The sequence below is a fragment of the Cryptomeria japonica genome, chromosome 4, assembly GCF_030272615.1.
Source record: "Cryptomeria japonica chromosome 4, Sugi_1.0, whole genome shotgun sequence".
Classification (NCBI taxonomy): Eukaryota; Viridiplantae; Streptophyta; class Pinopsida; order Cupressales; family Cupressaceae; genus Cryptomeria; species Cryptomeria japonica.
This window is the reverse complement of record NC_081408.1, coordinates 591209375-591227392: the sequence shown is the minus strand read 5'-3', so window position 1 is coordinate 591227392 and position 18018 is coordinate 591209375. Positions and strand designations below refer to the sequence as shown.

General features: G+C 38.3%; 1 protein-coding gene across 4 annotated transcripts in view; it reads left to right on the top strand.

Moving 5' to 3' along the window:
* Nucleotides 1-18018, top strand: part of LOC131078635 (GTP 3',8-cyclase, mitochondrial) — a 155847-nt gene that overhangs the window by 66663 nt on the left and 71166 nt on the right. The window lies entirely within an intron of this gene.

The window sequence follows — 18018 nt, the reverse complement described above, 5'->3', positions numbered from 1 at the left end:
GTACCAGTGAGGGGACTTACGTAGTAATTCGATTTAAGCTCAATGGTGTGACGTTCTTTGAATGATGTTGCAATATCACTCTCTTCTACTTCTACTGATCTTTGATAAAAAATGAAAAAAGAGTAAGGTTTAGGAATGCTTATGCTAATGCTAGGAATGCAAGACAATGGACAATCTCAAGTGAGCTCAACTAAGCTTTGCTTTGACATATAGTAAACATCTCCACAATGCTAGTGCAATCTTCTAGGGAGACCTTGGTAATTTTTAAATCACTATCACAAACATAGACACCTTCAAGATGAAGCATGTCCACGATGGAATAGTAATTGAAGTTAAGCTTTGGCTAAAATGGATCTAGTTGACTACGCAAGGCACTTTACCATCGACAGGGTGTTAGTAGTATGGACAATGAGATTCACTTTCAATCATGCACATGCATCTTTCACTCATCTAAAATACACAAAACAAATTCTATTCTGATTTTCTTTTGTCTTTTCAATATTAACTCTCATAAAAGGATGAAGAAACAAGCAAATGCTTCAAAACTCATTAAGTCACCAACACTTAAATGATTTTATTAATTTCTAGAGCATCGAGCAACAATTCTTCAAAACTCTTCTAATCAATCCTTACAAATGAAATGAGTTGAGCTTAAATAGAGCTCTCAACTACAATGAATGGGCAAGATTAAACTAGAATCGAGGGCCTTGATTTTGTCAGCTAAACCTAATTAGGGTTTTGTTGACGTGTATTTTATACACAATCATACACAGAATAAAATACCAATAGGTATCTTATCCTCTCTTGAGAAAATAGTCTCTAACTGCTGAAGATCTGCAAAAAGGATCAGTTAGGTAAACTCCAAGGTTCTTTTAGTAGGGTCTCTACGTGTGGACAAGCTCCAGTGGTATGATGTGATTTGCTGGGATCACAAGGGGACTTACATGTGATGATTGAACTTCCGATCTGCTTTGCTGGACACAGACTCTTACTAACTTAGATTTGAAAAAATGGAAAAAAGGATGGAGGGCGAAGAGAGGATCTATTCCTAATACTAAGAATGTAGGAGCAATGATTTGATTTTTGATGAAACTCTAACTAGGTCTTGTTTTGACATCAATGGAACATCTACACAAGACTAGTGCGATCTTCTATGGGAAGCTTTATGATGTTCAAATCATCACCGCAGGCATAGATACCATCCAAGTTGATGCATATCAATGAAGAGGCGACAAATTGAAATTGAGCTTAGGCTGAACGATTCCAGTTGACTACGCAAGGCAAGTCTGCAATCAACAAACTGCTAGTAGTATGGATATACGAATTTCACCATCAATCAAGCACATTTCCTCCATTCATCTAATTATCTACCATCTAAGATTGAAGACTCAACAAGAAACCATGCAAATTGCAAGAAAACGACATATTTCACCATTACTTCAATGAAAATGGAGTTTGTTTACAATCAATGGCAACAATTTCTTGCCTTGTCCTCCTATTCTACTCTCTATCTACTAACTACTTTCAACTATTTCTATACTATCTCTCTCTAATTCTAAATTATATTTTACAAATGAAATGCCTGGGCTTATATAGTGCCCACAATACAATTTGATGGCTTAGATCAATTCAAGATCAATGGCCAAGATTTTACAATGAAAACCCTAATTAGGGTTTGTTACAACCATTACATAACATTTAATGCTTGACCAATGAAATAATTGTATTGCTTGGACACATGTCCCTTTTAGAAAAATCGACCAATGGATAGCCGGGGTAGGTACATCGGAGTTTGTGCCACCTTCCATGAGTTAAGTACATTGAATCTGGACATGCTGAGATGGACTTCACTGATTGGAGAAATGATGACTAGGACGCCACCTCATTTGACACTTGGAACTTGGTAGATATTCAACTTGATGTTGTTGAGAAGCTTGCTTTAATTAATTCATCTGGGACTATTTACTTCTTCAACGAGCCCTTGTTCTAACTCCTTGCGTCCTTGATGTGCAGGAAGATGATGTACCTCGCCTTGGAACACTGGATTGAAAGAGTTCGCCCTTGTCCTGGCTTGATCGTCCTGGCGAAGACCGTCCTTGATCCGGCTTGATTTTCCTTGAAGAGATCTCCATTTGATGCCTACACAACATTTCAGAATTAGTAATATGATTTAGCAATACATAGCGTAAATTAGAGAGCAAATTTTAGGAAACTTAATGATAAGTCCTTTATTAATTATTTCCTAAAAAACGATTGAGCTAAGGCAAAACAAAATTCCAAAATTCAAAATTAAGGAAATGACGATGAACAATTCAAAATCAAGACAATAAAACCAATATCGCCATACCTCAGGAGAGAGCTAACTCTAGAATGCAAATGAGAAAAATTTGCCTAGGCAAAATTGGAGGAGTAAAATAGTCTTCAATGTGGTCTCCTCAAAATCGACTTCGCCACCTTTGGATTTCAATGTGATCTTCAAGTATCGCCTTAGACGTGGTCTTAAATGATCTTCAAATTTGCCCTTGACAAATCGCTCAAACAAATCCTCCAAGTCTTTAGCAAATTCGCCTTAATGTATCCTCAAGTTCGCATTTGGTGTGGTCTTCAAATTCGCACCACCCTTTGATAACTAAGCGCCACCCTTGGTTTGAATTCGCACCACCTTTGAACACACTTCGCACTATATTCGCCTCTCCTCAATTCGCATGAAGAAAGGTAAAAATGATTATGTGAAAATGAAAATTTCCACTCCCCTTATATAGCGCTTCACACCTTTTACCCACTTTGGCCGACTTGAATAAATAAAACCATTTTTTAAATGATTTTCAATAAAATAACAAGGCCGACTTGCTTAATTGAGCGCTCCAAATCGATTTTTATTAATTAATTAATTAATTATAAATGCCTTGCGTTTTTTTAAATGTGAATTTCGATTTTTAAATAAAGGCAAAAAATAATTAATAAAAGATAACGCCATATTAAATGCTAAATAAAATGGATATTCAATTTTTAAATCGATTTATCATTTGAGGAAAATTCGAATTGTTTATTTTGACGCCAAAACTGGAAAACAAAGGGACGTACCTCATCGCTCTGGTCCCTTGGAGAGGGACAGGAGCGATCCATGACTTTGGTCTCGATTTTTGCATTTCTTACGTCCAACTCCTTCATCTCCACGTTGAAAATCGATCATCTCGATGGTCTTTCGAATTTGATTGCCTTGTGTGCGCATATGGGTGTCTTTTAAGTGCATATCGCCCTGGTCCTTGTCCAAAGGACAGGAGCGATCCATGTTTTTCACGTTCATCTTGCATCTTTTAATTTCGATCTTTCATTGTTGGCGAATAACATACTTTACTTGTTCCTTTTGCGCTTGATTCATTTGTCTTCATTATGTGTTTGGTCATTTTAATGGGTCATCGCCCTTGTCCCTTGGAGAGGGACAGGAGCGATCCATGTCCTTTTCCTTGACCTTGGCAACTTTACACTTTGATCTCCTTTGCAATGTCTTCTAGACGCCGTCCTTCGCTCTTCCTAACCTCGTTTTGCTTTGATCTTGAAGGAACGTGAGTGTTTTGATAAGATCGCCCTGGTCCTTGTCCAAAGGACAGGAGCGATGGGAGGCTTTTACATTGTTTGGCGATGTTTGGATGTTGAAAACCCTTGCGAATTATCTTCATACGATGCCTTGGACCCTCTAAAACATTGCGAAGTCTTGTCCTTACGTAAATTTTGCATGAAATGACCAATGCATTCAACATCGCCCTGGTCCCTTCCTGAGGGACAGGAGCGATCTAGGCTATAGGGTGCGAATTTCATCATTGCGACGGCCTTTGAATGTTTGTGCTTGCTAAAAAAAAGTCTTGAAGTGTCCCTCGCCACCTTGACTTAACTTGGATCGTCTTTGAACTTGCGTAGGAAGCAACATCATCCTTGTATCGCCCTTGTCCCTTGGAGAGGGACAGGAGCGATCCTCCTTTTGTAGCCTTTATCTCACCTTGCCAGGTTCCGAGTTTATATTCAACGAACTCGTCCTTCTTCACTCTATTCGTTCATGCCTTGACATTGTTTGTAACTTTGCAAGAAAATCAATTATATCAAAAATCGCTCTGGTCCCTTCCTGAGGGACAGGAGCGAACTAGGCATTTAGCACTGTTATGGACGTCCCAAAAATCTTCAATTTATATTCAACGCATTTATCTCATGTTTTTCCTTGTTTTTGAACGTAATCTTGCCTTGACCTTTGTCTGGATTTTGCATAATGAAGGAAATCGCTTTGGTCCCTGGGAGAGGGACGAGAGCTACAAGGTACCTCGCCCTGGTCCCTTGGAGAGGGACAGGAGCGATTTGGTCAATATAGGTCATTCTCCTTCGTTTTTGCATCTCAAATTATATTCATTTGGCAAAGCATCTTCCTTTGGACGTCCTCAAATCATTAAGTCTTCGAAATCTTGCAAGGACAAGGCGAAATTTGAATTGTAGCTCCGGTCCTTCACTGAGGGACAGGAGCGATTTTTCCCCTGGAGGCATTTCTGTGCTCATGAAAATCTTCAATTTATATTCAATGGAAAGATCTCGCCTTTCTCCATCACTTCCAATTCGTAATTCATCTTGACCCTGCAGGAATAGTAAAATATTTGAAAACGAGCTCCCGTCCTTCACTGAGGGACAGGAGCGATTTTGCTCCTACAGGCCAAAATAACATGATTTTACACATTTTAACACTTCACAAGGCGAAAACAAATCATTTGAGATGCCTAGGATCAAAAATCAAAAATGTCAAAATTTGGTCAAAAATATTCAATTGGACAAAAATTCACATTTCATCATCAACACTTAGACAAATTTAAGCTTTGCATCAACATTCCAATTGAAAATTAGACCATTCTGGCGAATTCATTGCATTCAAAATTTGCATTCTAGAAAAGGAAATTCAAAAAGCTCTCAAAAGCGACTGGATCCAAACCAAAACCCTAAAAAGCAAAGCGAAAACGAGCAAAAATGAGCAAAAAACAGGGGTCCCCATTTGCAATGGGGCGATGTGTGAAAACGTCACAACAGGTTTGTAACTAAAATACCTAATTATTGCAAGATATTAAAAATCAGCCAATGGGAATGTGACATCCATTTGGCACAAAATACGAGGAAAAATCCTCCAATAGGAAAATTTGATGCCACATAGGATCACAAAAAACTATCTTCTAGAATCTTGTTGCCCTTATCCTTTTCTCTTTTGTTAAACTCAACGAATCTGGTTGTCATTGATTCAATCTCAGTAATTAACTTATTGGAACTGTAGGTAGGTTCTTTAGTTCTTCCAAATAACTAACCTCATCCAAGCTTGAGGCGAAGGTTGTCTCCCAATTTGGCGCAAAGTTTCTTGTGTTGCTAGCAAGTACGGTGAATGAGTGGACGTCGTCCAGTTGTTTTTCAGAAGGTACACCATTTGCTCCAAAGAAAATAGCCTTCACTCTCTCAGTTAGCTCTTCAACAACAATATCCATTCCTTTAGCCTTCTTCTTCTCAAGAATGATATCAGCCACTTCTAAAATCTTGTCATGTATCAAATTAACCATCTGATCAACTTGAATGCATCCACCACTAATGTCTTAAAAAACAAGTCTTCTCATGCGAAGCAAATTACACCACTTCTGGAAATTAGGTGATTGTCCATCCTTCAATATCCCTTTGCTCATCAGTATTTGCCTTGGTGTCTTCTTCATTACTTGCAATATAGGTATGGTGAAGTCCTTGGTGTAGACAAAAGTGTCATATGCCACCTTTAGTGTTTGAGTTGTTTCAATGATTGCCATAGCTCTATCAAATATCTTCACTAACTCTCTTATGAATGCCTTTGCCCTTTTATAAGTCTTATTGATCCATGTATCCATCAATTGTGTTGAGGCTTTCATTTTATCAAAATCATCAACTGCGTCCGATGGAGTTAATGGAGGAAGCATGGTCGATGGATCATGTTGTCTCAATGGTAGCTTGAGCTGCTGAAGATGACTTCTCAATACTCTATTTTCTTTCTCTAGCTTCTTATTCTTCTCTACTTTTAGCCTAAGCATGTAATGAATTGTCTTCATTGTGTCGTTCATATCATCCAATGCTTGATCAGTGGTAGGAGGACCTAGATTGATAGTCTCCAAATCATATTTCTCGACTATGATCTCATCTTTGGGTTTGTCTACTCTTGGAGTGGCAATCTGAATTATCCTGGATCCTTCACCATCTCTTGTCATCTTTGATATCTTAGTTGCTCTTTTCTTTTCTGTTTCCTAATGTCTATCCAAGTAGCTGCCTAGATCAATGGGATCATCCTCTTCTTCTACCACTTCTTGTGTTAATCTCTCTCTAAGCCATGCAGGGATAGCTGATCTCTCTTCTCCGACTTGTACTTTGTTCAATTGTTGATCTTCTCGGGGTGGAGATGTAACTTCTTGATCTTCATCTTCAACATTCACATATGCATCATCACCTACCTTGTCATTGACCGGCTTAGGTGGGATTGCCTTGTCTTGACTCAATGGTAGTTTTCCTTTGTTTGTCTTGCTATTGTAGATTCCATGGACTCGTGCGTTCCATGATCATTGCTTTCTCTAGATGGGTGATCTTCCTGGACAATGGCTTGATTCGCTTCAATTTCATGCACGAAAGAAGTACTAGTGGAAGGGCGATGTCTTGACTTATGCTTCTTCTTCAGAGGCTCTTTTTTATTGATCTATTTCCTTTTGGATCCTTTGGAATTGGCTGATTGGGTGGTTCTTCTACTCTGACTTTCGCTTTTTGCCTTACTATCAGAAGACTCAACATCTCCCATCAATTCAAATGTCGCCTGAATGCCTTGATCTTTCAACATATGAGTTTGAGCATCTACCCATTGTCTTGTGTTTGATAGAATCAGTTTCATCAAGTCTCTCAAGTCGGTGCTCTCTACCTCAATCCAATTGACTTTCACCTCTTTGTTCTTCTCTTGGTCATATGTAGGTAGGAGACACCTTCCACTGTCTTGTGTTTGATTGGGGATGTTGAAAATCTTGGGTGCTCTGATAATGTCAATTGATAACCTTGAGTACATTCTCTTCTGTATGTCTAAATCATCTTTTGCATTCGTGAAATGATCTTCTAGTTGTATCTTATGCTTATGCCTTCTTTCATTCGATCTCTTGATGCTGCCATAAGGATCGAAGCTGTCTCTAGTAAAGTATGGGATTAGAAAAAGAGACTTCAATTCTTCATCCATCTTCTCATCTACCTGTAAGGATGGACACACTTTTACTGATTGTCTAATTGAAATGGGAAATGGAATCCTTGTCTTGTGTTGGTTCTTTTGTACCTTGTTATACCCCATCAACTGTCTCACCAACTCAAACAATATCAACTTGTCGATAGGATACCTTGGTAGCATGTAAGGTAGGTAGGAGCATCCCTGCACTCGTATGTAGGTGAACTTGGGAAACTGGATGAACCAAGCACCAAACTTCTCTCCTAGCTCTTTTGCCTATAGGGATAGTCTTTGATGAATGCCACCTTGCAATGTTCTTGTGATGTGCATAGTGAAGGCATCGTTGACTCTTCTATAATTTGTCTTGTTGTGGGAATGCAATTGTGTATAGGATTCACATGCTTTCAATTCCCCAGATCTTGTACCGATTGGACCTCTATAAATTAATCCTGCATGTTCATGGGCCGTGACAAGCAAATATATGATGTATGAACTCATGTAGAAAGTCTTAGTTCGTTCAAGCCTCTTGAGTTATATATCAATGTTGTTGCTAATAATCCTTGACCAGTTGATTCTTTCCATTGGTATAATTTCTATGAAGTAGAACATCCAACTCTCAAACTGATAATCATGAGGAGTTTCCATGATTCGGTTGAGCAATGTGATCACATCATTGGATTCTTCTTTAAAGTCAATCTTGTGAAGCTTGGTTGGCATCTTGGCTATCCTAGGCCTACTCTTCAATAGCCAATACTTGTTAATTATCTCCAGGCATTTGTCGGCGTCATTATCATGAACAACCTGTGCTGTTTCCTTTGTCTTGTAGATCATGCCGCTGAACTTAGGTATGTGAAAAGCTTCACTAATAGCTTCCTCTGAAAGGTAGGCGAGCTCTCGACCGTCAGGTGCCACTATCATCCTCTTGTTCGCATCGTAGTGTCTAGCACACTCAACGATCAACTCATTGCATTGCGCTGCTGGAGGGAAGTCTGCCGCTTTCACTATGCCACTCTCGATCATCACCTTGGAATACTCGGCAGGCTTGGTGGTGTATAGCGTCCTTGAAATTTCTTCATGTTGATGTGGCCAAGGTTGGCATCTCCTACATTGCCCCAAAGTGATGCGATCTTGGACTCCATCATGTCTCCTTTTGAGCCCTCCTTGATGAGGGCGTGTTGCGCTCTTGCCATTCTCTACCTGTGAGAGTTGTTTTAGTTAGTCTCATGGTATGATATTTTCTCACAAGTAAAAATCAATCACCTAGGCTAAGAATCCTAGGCCTAGGATGATAATTCATCAAAATCTCATAATATCGCCTAAAACCCTAGGTTACATTTCTAACCCTTAGCTGAATATGATCATTTAAGCTAATAATAACTTCTTGTAAATGCTCAAAGATAACCTGAAATGCGTTAAATTAAAGCATCCTAAACAAAAGCTTTGTGAAGGCAATGAATAAGAAGCTTGGATCAGTCATAAAATTAGGTCTGATTTTGGGTAAAAAATGATGAAATGAGCCTCATTTCAGACCTGCAGATATTTCAAAACAAACTGATATATTAATTTGACTGTTCTTTTGACGAAATTGTATGCCTTTCAAGTGAATTCACCTTTGAACAAATGGTGGAATCACTGAATGTTGATAGGTATAATGTTGCTGTCTTGAATAGTGGATTCGCTGTGTTCCCTTTGTCAAAATCGCCTTCCTTATGAGGTAGTTCGGTGTGATCTGCAATGGTGATTATGACGATATTTGATCAAGGTCACAATCACTGGCCTTAAAGATGAATTTGCTTGCTGTTGACAGTGATCGATTTTGCCACCTTCAATAATTGTTTTGTCTTCAAGTTTGAAATCGCTGATGAAAGGAATGCATTTTTGCCTTGAATCAGATCTGCTGATGAATGCCATTCTATTTTGTGTTTGATCAAATGAAATGATCAAACACAATATATAGTTGCTTGAAGAAGAATTGTGCCTCTTCATATTAGATGACTTCACAACCATCATTAAATGTTTTGCAACTGATTTCCCAAGGCCGACTTGAATTTGAATTCAAAATCGAAATAAACGTTTATCATTAAATGTGGTGGGGGCCTTTGGAGATCGCCTTGATTCAAATCACAGCTCTTAATACTTAAAATTTTGTCCTTTCATTTGCTAAGAGGGGAATCAAATCCTTATGTTGCACCTTTTCATTGTCCAAGGACAGGATTAATATCTAAAGTTGCTCATTTGCATGGTCCAAGGATGAGTTTAATCTCTTAAGTTGCTAATTTACTTGGTCAAGGGACGCCTTGATATCTTAAGTCGCTGATTTGCAAGAGGTAGGGACACTTTGTTTTGCTTAAGTCACACATTTCACTAAGGTAAGGAGGCCTTGAATCCTTAAGTCACTGATTTCATTAGTCCAGGGACATCTTCATGCTTGTGTCGCTCTTTCCAATGATCAAAGGACGTGTAGAATTGCTTAAGTCGCTGATTCGAGAAGGCAAGGGATAGGTCGAATTCCTTAAGTCGCTCATTTGGCAAGAGAAAGGACGAATCTTATCCTTAAGTTGCTGATTTGGTTGGTCAAGGGACGGATCAAAATCCTTAAGTCGCCGATTTGCCTTGCCCAAGGACAGATTGTAATCTCTTATGTTGCTGATTTGCTAGGAGTAGGGATGGATTTGATGCTTAAGTCAAACTTTTGCAAGGACAAGGGACAAATTTAGATGTAATCATTCTTTGCCAAGGAAGGTTTGCTTTTCAAAATTCTCAAAGAGATGAAATCACTTTGATGCATCGGGTGGAGTAATAAAGTGCCCTAATTCATCCTTTCAAATCAAACTAAAGGTAATCAGTCCAAAGGGAAATACCCTATCTAAGCAAAATCTACACTCGACTCTCATCAAAGAGATGTGAATAGGCGATCTCAAGTCTCTATATGAGCCATCGATTTCAGACTCAATCACTCAAAGGACCAGACTTAACAAACTAACCTAGCAAACCTTAAGACTAAAAGTGAAAAAGATGGGTCCCCACCCATTTGTGATGGGGTGTTGTGTGAAATGGTCACAACACTTAGGAATTCCAATGGAAAGGTCCAAATTTACCATGACAACTTTGCCTAGGATAACAAGGATTGTATCTTGAGGAAACCTAGATGGATTTGTTGAAAATGTAGCTAGGTCGTATCCCTTGATTGGGCCGACCTAGCTTGGTAAATTTTAATGTGGCCTTCGGCCTTAAAATTTATTGTGTATGTCCTATTTGGGATATTATGTAATTTGAATTAGGGCAGACCCTATTTGGGCGAATTACATATGTGTAACTTGTAAACACAAAATAGGTCAAGACCTTTTCATGTAACTTGTAATATCATATGAAAGGCATTTGAATTTAATTGTAACTTGGCGCCAAAATTAAATAAGGCCGACCAAGGTTTAGTGTAGACTTGAATTCATATATATGTGAGATGACTTGAGGATCACAAGTCATCAATCTATCAAGCGAATATTTCTATCCTTGCTATGTGCGAACTACCTAACAACGATCATCATCTGCAAGTTACTTCTGCATTGTTCTAAGCCAGCGAATTAGACCTCTCAGTCAGCGAACTGTTCTCCTAACTAGGCGAATATCATTCTAGGTCTGCTGAAGTTGTTCTAAGGCTGCCGAACCTGCTCAGGCTGCCAAATCTGCTACAGGGTATCAAATTCTTGTGCTAGGGGCGATTCCATCAAGTCTGATTGGAATTGTAAATTAGATAAGTTAGTTTGTGTTATGCCCTAGAAGGGTTAAATTGTAATCTACTTCTGCGCCTATTATTAATCGGATCTGAGATATTCTTGCTGGGTTTTTCACCTCCAAGAGGGAGGTTTTCCCATCGTACTGCTGTGTTCTTGTGTGTCATGCTGTTATGTGTTTACTTTACCTTGAATTCTTATTTTCTGTTAATTACTGCTAATCTGATTGCCAAAAACTAACATTGTATCAGAGCCAAGTTCGTACTAACTGTGATCAGATTATCGGGAAGTCTTCATCCTCAGTCTATCATTCCATTCTTCAGTAAGCATGGCATCATACATTAGAGCTGAAGATAGATTGGATGGTGCATCCAATTTCACTACAAGGAAATTCAGAATCATGATGGCATTGAATGATCTCTCTGAGTTCATCAGCAAAGAGTCTTCCAAGCCCTCAGTTGAAGGAGAAAAGGAAGCTCGGAGAAAGAAAGACTTTCAAGCTCAAAGGATAATAGTGGATTCCGTCAAGGATCATATCGTGCCTCTCATTGCCAAGATAAAGACAACAAAAGAAATGTTCAACACCTTGGAGAAGATAAATGAGATCAACAACAGCAGTTGCATCCTATCGTTGAAGCAGCAGCTTCACCACATCAAGATGGCAAAAGAAGAATGTGTAGCTGCATACTTCAAGAAGATTTCTGATCTGAAGGATCAGCTCTCTTCCATTGGGAAAGTTGTTGAAGATAGCGACCTATCCATGTTGGCTCTCAATGGTCTTCCATCATCTTGGGAGCAGTCATTCAAGGAATCAGCGCAAGGATTGAACTTCCACAGTTTGATCGCTTGAGGACAGATTGTTTACAAGAAGAGTCACGACTAATTGCAAGAGGACTTGAGCGTGATCATTATGATGTGGAAAATCAAGTTCTTGTTTCGCATATGGAGAAAGGTAAAGGAAGAAAGTGGGATAGAGACAGAGGTTTTGATTCTGCTCCTAAAGCAAAAAGGAACGACTTATCTCACATCCAGTGCTTTAATTGTAATAAGTTTGGTCATTTTGCTTAGGATTGCAAAATGGGGACTTCTCTTGCTTCCTCTACAGAAGTTGTCGTAGGAACTCCTCAGAAGGAACATAAGTCAAATGAAGACTTCCTTTTCTAATAGGAAGCAAATGTCAGAAGGAGCTTCAAAGGGAGCTTGTTTTAGCTTTAGAGGAAGCCATATCCTTGGTTAAGGCAATCTTCCGAGAGAAGATTGAGGTGAAAGCCCTCAGTTAAGGCAATCTTCCGGGAGAAGATTGAGGTGAAAGCCCTTGTTCCACCCTCTGCAAGTAGGCATGGTGGTGTTGTATTCTTCTCTGGGAGAAGTCTGAGGTTAGAGCCCTCATTTCACCCTATGCGAGTAGGCATGGTGGGTATCATGGATGAAATTCCATGATGAGTTTGTTCATCCTATGGGAGTAGCCATGGTAGTAGTCACGATGTGATTTGATTGATCAAGGGATCCTCCCTAGCTAACAGGGAGTGTTGAAAATGTAGCTAGGTTGTATCCCTTGATTGGGCCGACCTAGCTTGGTAAATTTTAATGTGGCCTTCGGCCTTAAAATTTATTGTGTATGGGCCTATTTGGGATATTATGTAATTTGAATTAGGGCAGACCCTATTTGGGCGAATTACATATGTGTAACTTGTAAACACAAAATAGGTCAAGACCTATTCATGTAACTTGTAATATCATATGAAAGGCATTTGAATTTAATCTTAACTTGGTGCCAAAATTAAATAAGGCCGACCAAGGTTTAGTGTAGACTTGAATTCATATATATGTGAGATGACTTGAGGATCACAAGTCATCAATCTATCAAGTGAATATTTCTATCTCTGCTATGTGCGAACTACCTAACAGTGATCATCATCTGCAAGTTACTTCTGCATTGTTCTAAGGCAGCGAATTAGACCTCTCAGTCAACGAATTGTTCTCCTAATTGGGCAAATATCATTCTAGGTCTGTTGAAGTTGTTCTAAGGCTGCCAAACCTGCTCAGGCTGCCAAATCTGCTACAGGGTATTGAATTCTTGTGCTAGAGTCGATTCCATTAAGTCTGATCGGAATTGTAAATCAGACAAGTTACTTTATGTTATGCTCTAGAAGGGTTAAATTGTAATCTATTTCTGCGCCTATTATTAATCGGATCTGAGATATTCTTGCTGGGTTTTTCACCTCCAAGAGGGAGGTTTTCCCAGGGTACTGCTGTGTTCTTGTGTGTCATGCTGTTATGTGTTTACTTTACCTTGCATTCTTATTTTCTGTTAATTACTGCTAATCTGATTGCCAAAAACTAACAGGATTCGTGCCTTGGTGAACCTAGATGGACCCGTGCCTTGGATGCTTCTAGGATAGATTCATTGCCTAGACAAAACATAAGCTGGATCCATGTCTAGACCAAGATTTGTCTTATGAAGTACGGTGATGAGGTCCTAACTTAAGAACCTAGTGATTTAGCATAAAGCCATTGCAATAGAGCAGTGTCCCATAGTGTTTCTCAGCACGTGTCATAACTAATTTGAGACTCTAGCCAACCTTGTATGCATCACCCAACTATTTTTCCAAATTGTATCAAATGTGATTTCACAAAAAAAAAATGTACTGCTATCATTTCCGTAAGATTCAATAGTTCTTTCAAGTTTTCTTACCACCTTTTATAGGATTACTAGCAAAGAGTTGGCTACCATTCCATACAAGATTTCTGCCTTAGAGTCTACTCCCATCCTTTTGGTGGCCAATAGTGTACAACCATCTCTTGCACTACCTTTGGCCTATAGCTGCTATCATCCCTTGAGAGATTGCTGCATAAGAGTTTGCGACAATATGGGGGTTTGGTACTTGAGAGTCTTAGTTATTCTTTGGCATAGTCCTTTGTGGGATTGCTGGTTACAACTCTTAGTCATTCATTGGTGACATGGGTTGTAGGACTGTTTGCTGAAAGACTTTGTCATTCATTGGCACTACCCCTTGTGGAACCACTGATCAATCATCTTATCATTACCGGTCAGCATCCCTTATGGGATTTCTGGCCCTAAAATTTAAAAAATAAATCCTGACAGTCAACTGAGGAAGTACTACCATCAACTTGAATAATTTAAATAAATTTCTCTTATGAAAAGGTCAACATTGTTAGTTCACCTTAAAACAAGGAAGGATTTTTTCTATTCCTTTTAATAATGGTGGAGTAGCAATCAACAACCAATTGTCCTTGTGCAACACAGAAAAAAGTTCACTCAATGTAATGTCCCCACCTTCCTAGCACTCAATTGATGATAATTTGCTAGCCTTTATTTTTATTCCCGAAGGCTAGAGTGAATTTTTATTAATAAGGGAATAAGTCAGTAATTAAATATGAAAGGGTCAAAGCTAAAGTATTTAATGATCCATATTTAATTATTTTAAAGGCTTAATATAAGCTTAAGTTAAATATTTTGACTTGGGGGACTTCATGTTGGGGTGGCATATTTCAAACCCAAAGGTTGGGACATAAAATATATATTAGGAACATGTCGATGGAAGCAAAAGGAGATAAAAAGGAAATTGATCAGGGAGACCGTTCATTCACGCATTCTTCTTATTATTTCTCATTACCGTAACTTTCTGTGCATCAAACTTTTGAGCTCAAACCGTAGGACGATACCCCTAGGCTATCTGGTCTAGACACAGCCCTAGGTCAGCAGGATTGGAGAGTTCATAACCCGAATTGGTGATACAAGCATTCTAAATATAGGTTCTGATGTTAAAGAAACAGTTCACAGGTTTCAAAATGATCATATGCTGATTTGGCATCAAGTTTCCTTGCTTCTATAATGCACGATTTTCAGAAGAACGTGGTCTGCCCAACATCATGGCTCTAGACTTCATAGTATTGTAGCTTGCAACAACAATCTCCAATAGTCATCGTGGCCAGTATTTTATTTGCATTGCCTGTGTAGAATTCGGGGGAAATCGCCATAGAGTGTTTGGCGATAGGGATTGGGAGTACACAATCAGCTCATAACAATTTTTGACAGGGAGCATTCCTCCACCTAGCTGTTAATTTGCAAGTTTACACAAGGGTATGTTTTGCGTATATGTAAAGCTCTATACTTGTTTTTAATTGAGAGGAGATACGTTGCTTACCCTGAACTGCTATTGTATGCAAACATTTACATGTTTGTTTCCCTGAAATGCTGTATGGAATTTGAATTCTGAAATAATATCAATCCCTAGATTGCAGAAGTTACAAACCATGTACTGGATTTTTTTTTTTAGATTGCAGGAATTGGGTATAGCACCCCCTAATAAACTGCAGTGCGCCGGGTAAAATTTTTAACGTGACTGGTGATGCTGGTGCAACACGTCCTCCAGTACCACGTGGGTTAGGGGGAGACTAGACCTCGTGACCTTGTGCTTTACCACTGGAAGCTCTTGCCAATCAAGCTAGGCCCCCAACCCCAACCATGTACAGGATTTTAACACATTAAACAATCAATAGTTTTTTCTGTTTTATATCTTGCTTGATGTCATGTTTCCTTTTTAGAATTAAAATAATTGAGAGACCTGTAGCGCTTTTTTTTCTTCCTGTAGGATAAGGGATAGGAAAACAATTTAATAACAATATTTTAAGCTAGACCTATTAAATTTACTTAAAACCATTGTAAAATGACAACTTTATATTAATATTATTATTAAGTGGATCGTCTATATGGGACATAATAAGCCTTTATCTAATATTTTCTTTGTGTGTTTTAAGTGAACAAATTTGGAGTGAATTTTCAGAGGAAAAAGAGAATTAAGATTGAAGGGGGCTGAAAGTGGAGTCTATTAAAGGAAGACAATTATTCAAATAAAATAATTTAGTTTTTATTGAAATCAAACCCTTTTTCAGAGCTTGAGAAATTATGTTCATCTTTTCTCTTGAGGATGAAAACCGTTGGAGTGTTGGAATTTGATGGACAAAAGCCCTCTTGGTTTCTAGGTAAGAGAAATGGATGAAAACCCTTTGCCCTTTGAGGCAGTTTCACTCAAGGATCATAGTCGTGCATAAAAGATTGCAAATTATTTTTAGTTTCTAGTTTGCCACAGTACGGCTACCACAGTACCACCTCTGCAGTGTTGCTATAGTACTCAATCATTGTGATGAGCATTTATAATGGCAGTTTGTATCAAAAATTATTATATTTATAATAGTACTTTGTATCAACAATTATTATATTTATAACAGTAGTTAAGTTCATGATATTGTTTATACCTACCAATCTATTTTGCCTTGATCAATGCTACTATAGTCCTATGAGTTGGAACGTGCTGTTGCTTGTTTGTCTATGTAATTTTGAATTACAAATGCATATGGGTTGGCTGTATGCAGCTATATACATCAGTATTAGCTAATATCAATTTGTTGTTTGTGAGTGTGTTGTCCATTGCAATATTAGCATTAGTTGCTATGCAAGAAGTTTGATCAATGATAATTGTATTTACATATTGTTCGTTAGTGTTGCAATTTTGTCTTGGCATTAAGGAAATACAAAAAATTATAGAGCTCAAAAAAATATCAGAAAGGAACAGTACAATGGAGTTATACTTCACTTTCCATTTTGGGGATTGGAAATTTTATAGCAGAGCATTTTTGTATGATGGAGAAGAATGCGAGGAGGTAGAAACCTTGCTAGGATCACCACTGGATGATCAGAGCAAGCTATAATATCTAAGAAGAGATGCTGTGATCATGCTAATGTTGATTACCCCTTATTGCTCATATAAAGTACTTATTAACAGAAGAAACAAAATGCTATTATGTGAATATAATCACCTAATTGCCACCATCCATGGGTGGGTCAGTAAGGCTGATACTTGATTGGTCTATGTTATGCTGTAACATCTTAATTAGCAGGGATATGCTACTTCATTCAATCAATATCTTTGCATAAAAATGTTGTTGACAGACATCAAATGTATTATTTCTGTATGGCCCCAATTTTGTACCTTCCTAAGCATTAGTTATTTTTAGTGATTAGCCTATTATCAGTGGTCCCTGTAGGCTAATGTGGTGATTATGGGGCTCTTAAGAGGGTAATTTAGTGTTCTTCAGCTGACACTTTGGTGTCTTTTCTAGTGTTTTCCAGCTCAGTTCATCAGTTTGTTCATGGATTTGTCTTCTAGGGATCATTCAGAGCTATTTGATAGACACTTAATATTTTTAGTAAGTCACTTGGATGTTGGGGTCCATACTTACTATATATAGTAAGTCACCTTGGTTGATCAAGGGCACTATGGTAATACTTGAGTAGCTGGCAAAGTTAATTAAATGTTCTGATATTGGCATTTATTGGAGTCAATGATTAATATTAATTTATTAAAGTTTTCACTTCAATATTATTAAGTAAATTAATGAGGATATAAGGAGTATTAATTGCATTAGTTATTTTAATGATTATAAAGTCATTTATTAAGCCTTTATGGATGCACCAACTACATTAAATGATTAATTGTGATGAAAAGAAATATAATAGTGCATTTCATTTCCTCCAAGTCATGGGTTTTTGAGAAGGTTATGGAAGGGCTCTTGAGAGCTCATTAATTCATTCTTGTTTGCAAATATATGAAAGAAGAGCTGAGAAGGGTTTGCTGGTTGTACTGAGAGCAATGGCTTTTTGAGGACGAAATCCCTCAATAGGAATGGTATTTGCAGGTGTTAAAGATCACCCAAGAATACCCTGCTGATAACTCCAGTTTAGGGGTTGTGCTTGTGCTTCATTGGAATTTAGTTTGATAAGTTTTGATCAGTCATACAGGAGGAAAACAGCGGGAAGAGTGGAAGGGGATGGATTGCAGATTAGTAGTGTTGCGTATTCATCTTGTTGGCCGTACCGATTCAAGGGCTGGCCGATTCATCTCAAGGACCCATCGTAGGGTTTCTAGGTTTAAATTGAAGTAAATTTGGATCAGAATTATCAGCAGACCCAACGGCAACAAAATTGCAGATTTTAGTTTAAACCCTAGGCTATACAGATTTGCTGTCATTGCTGAT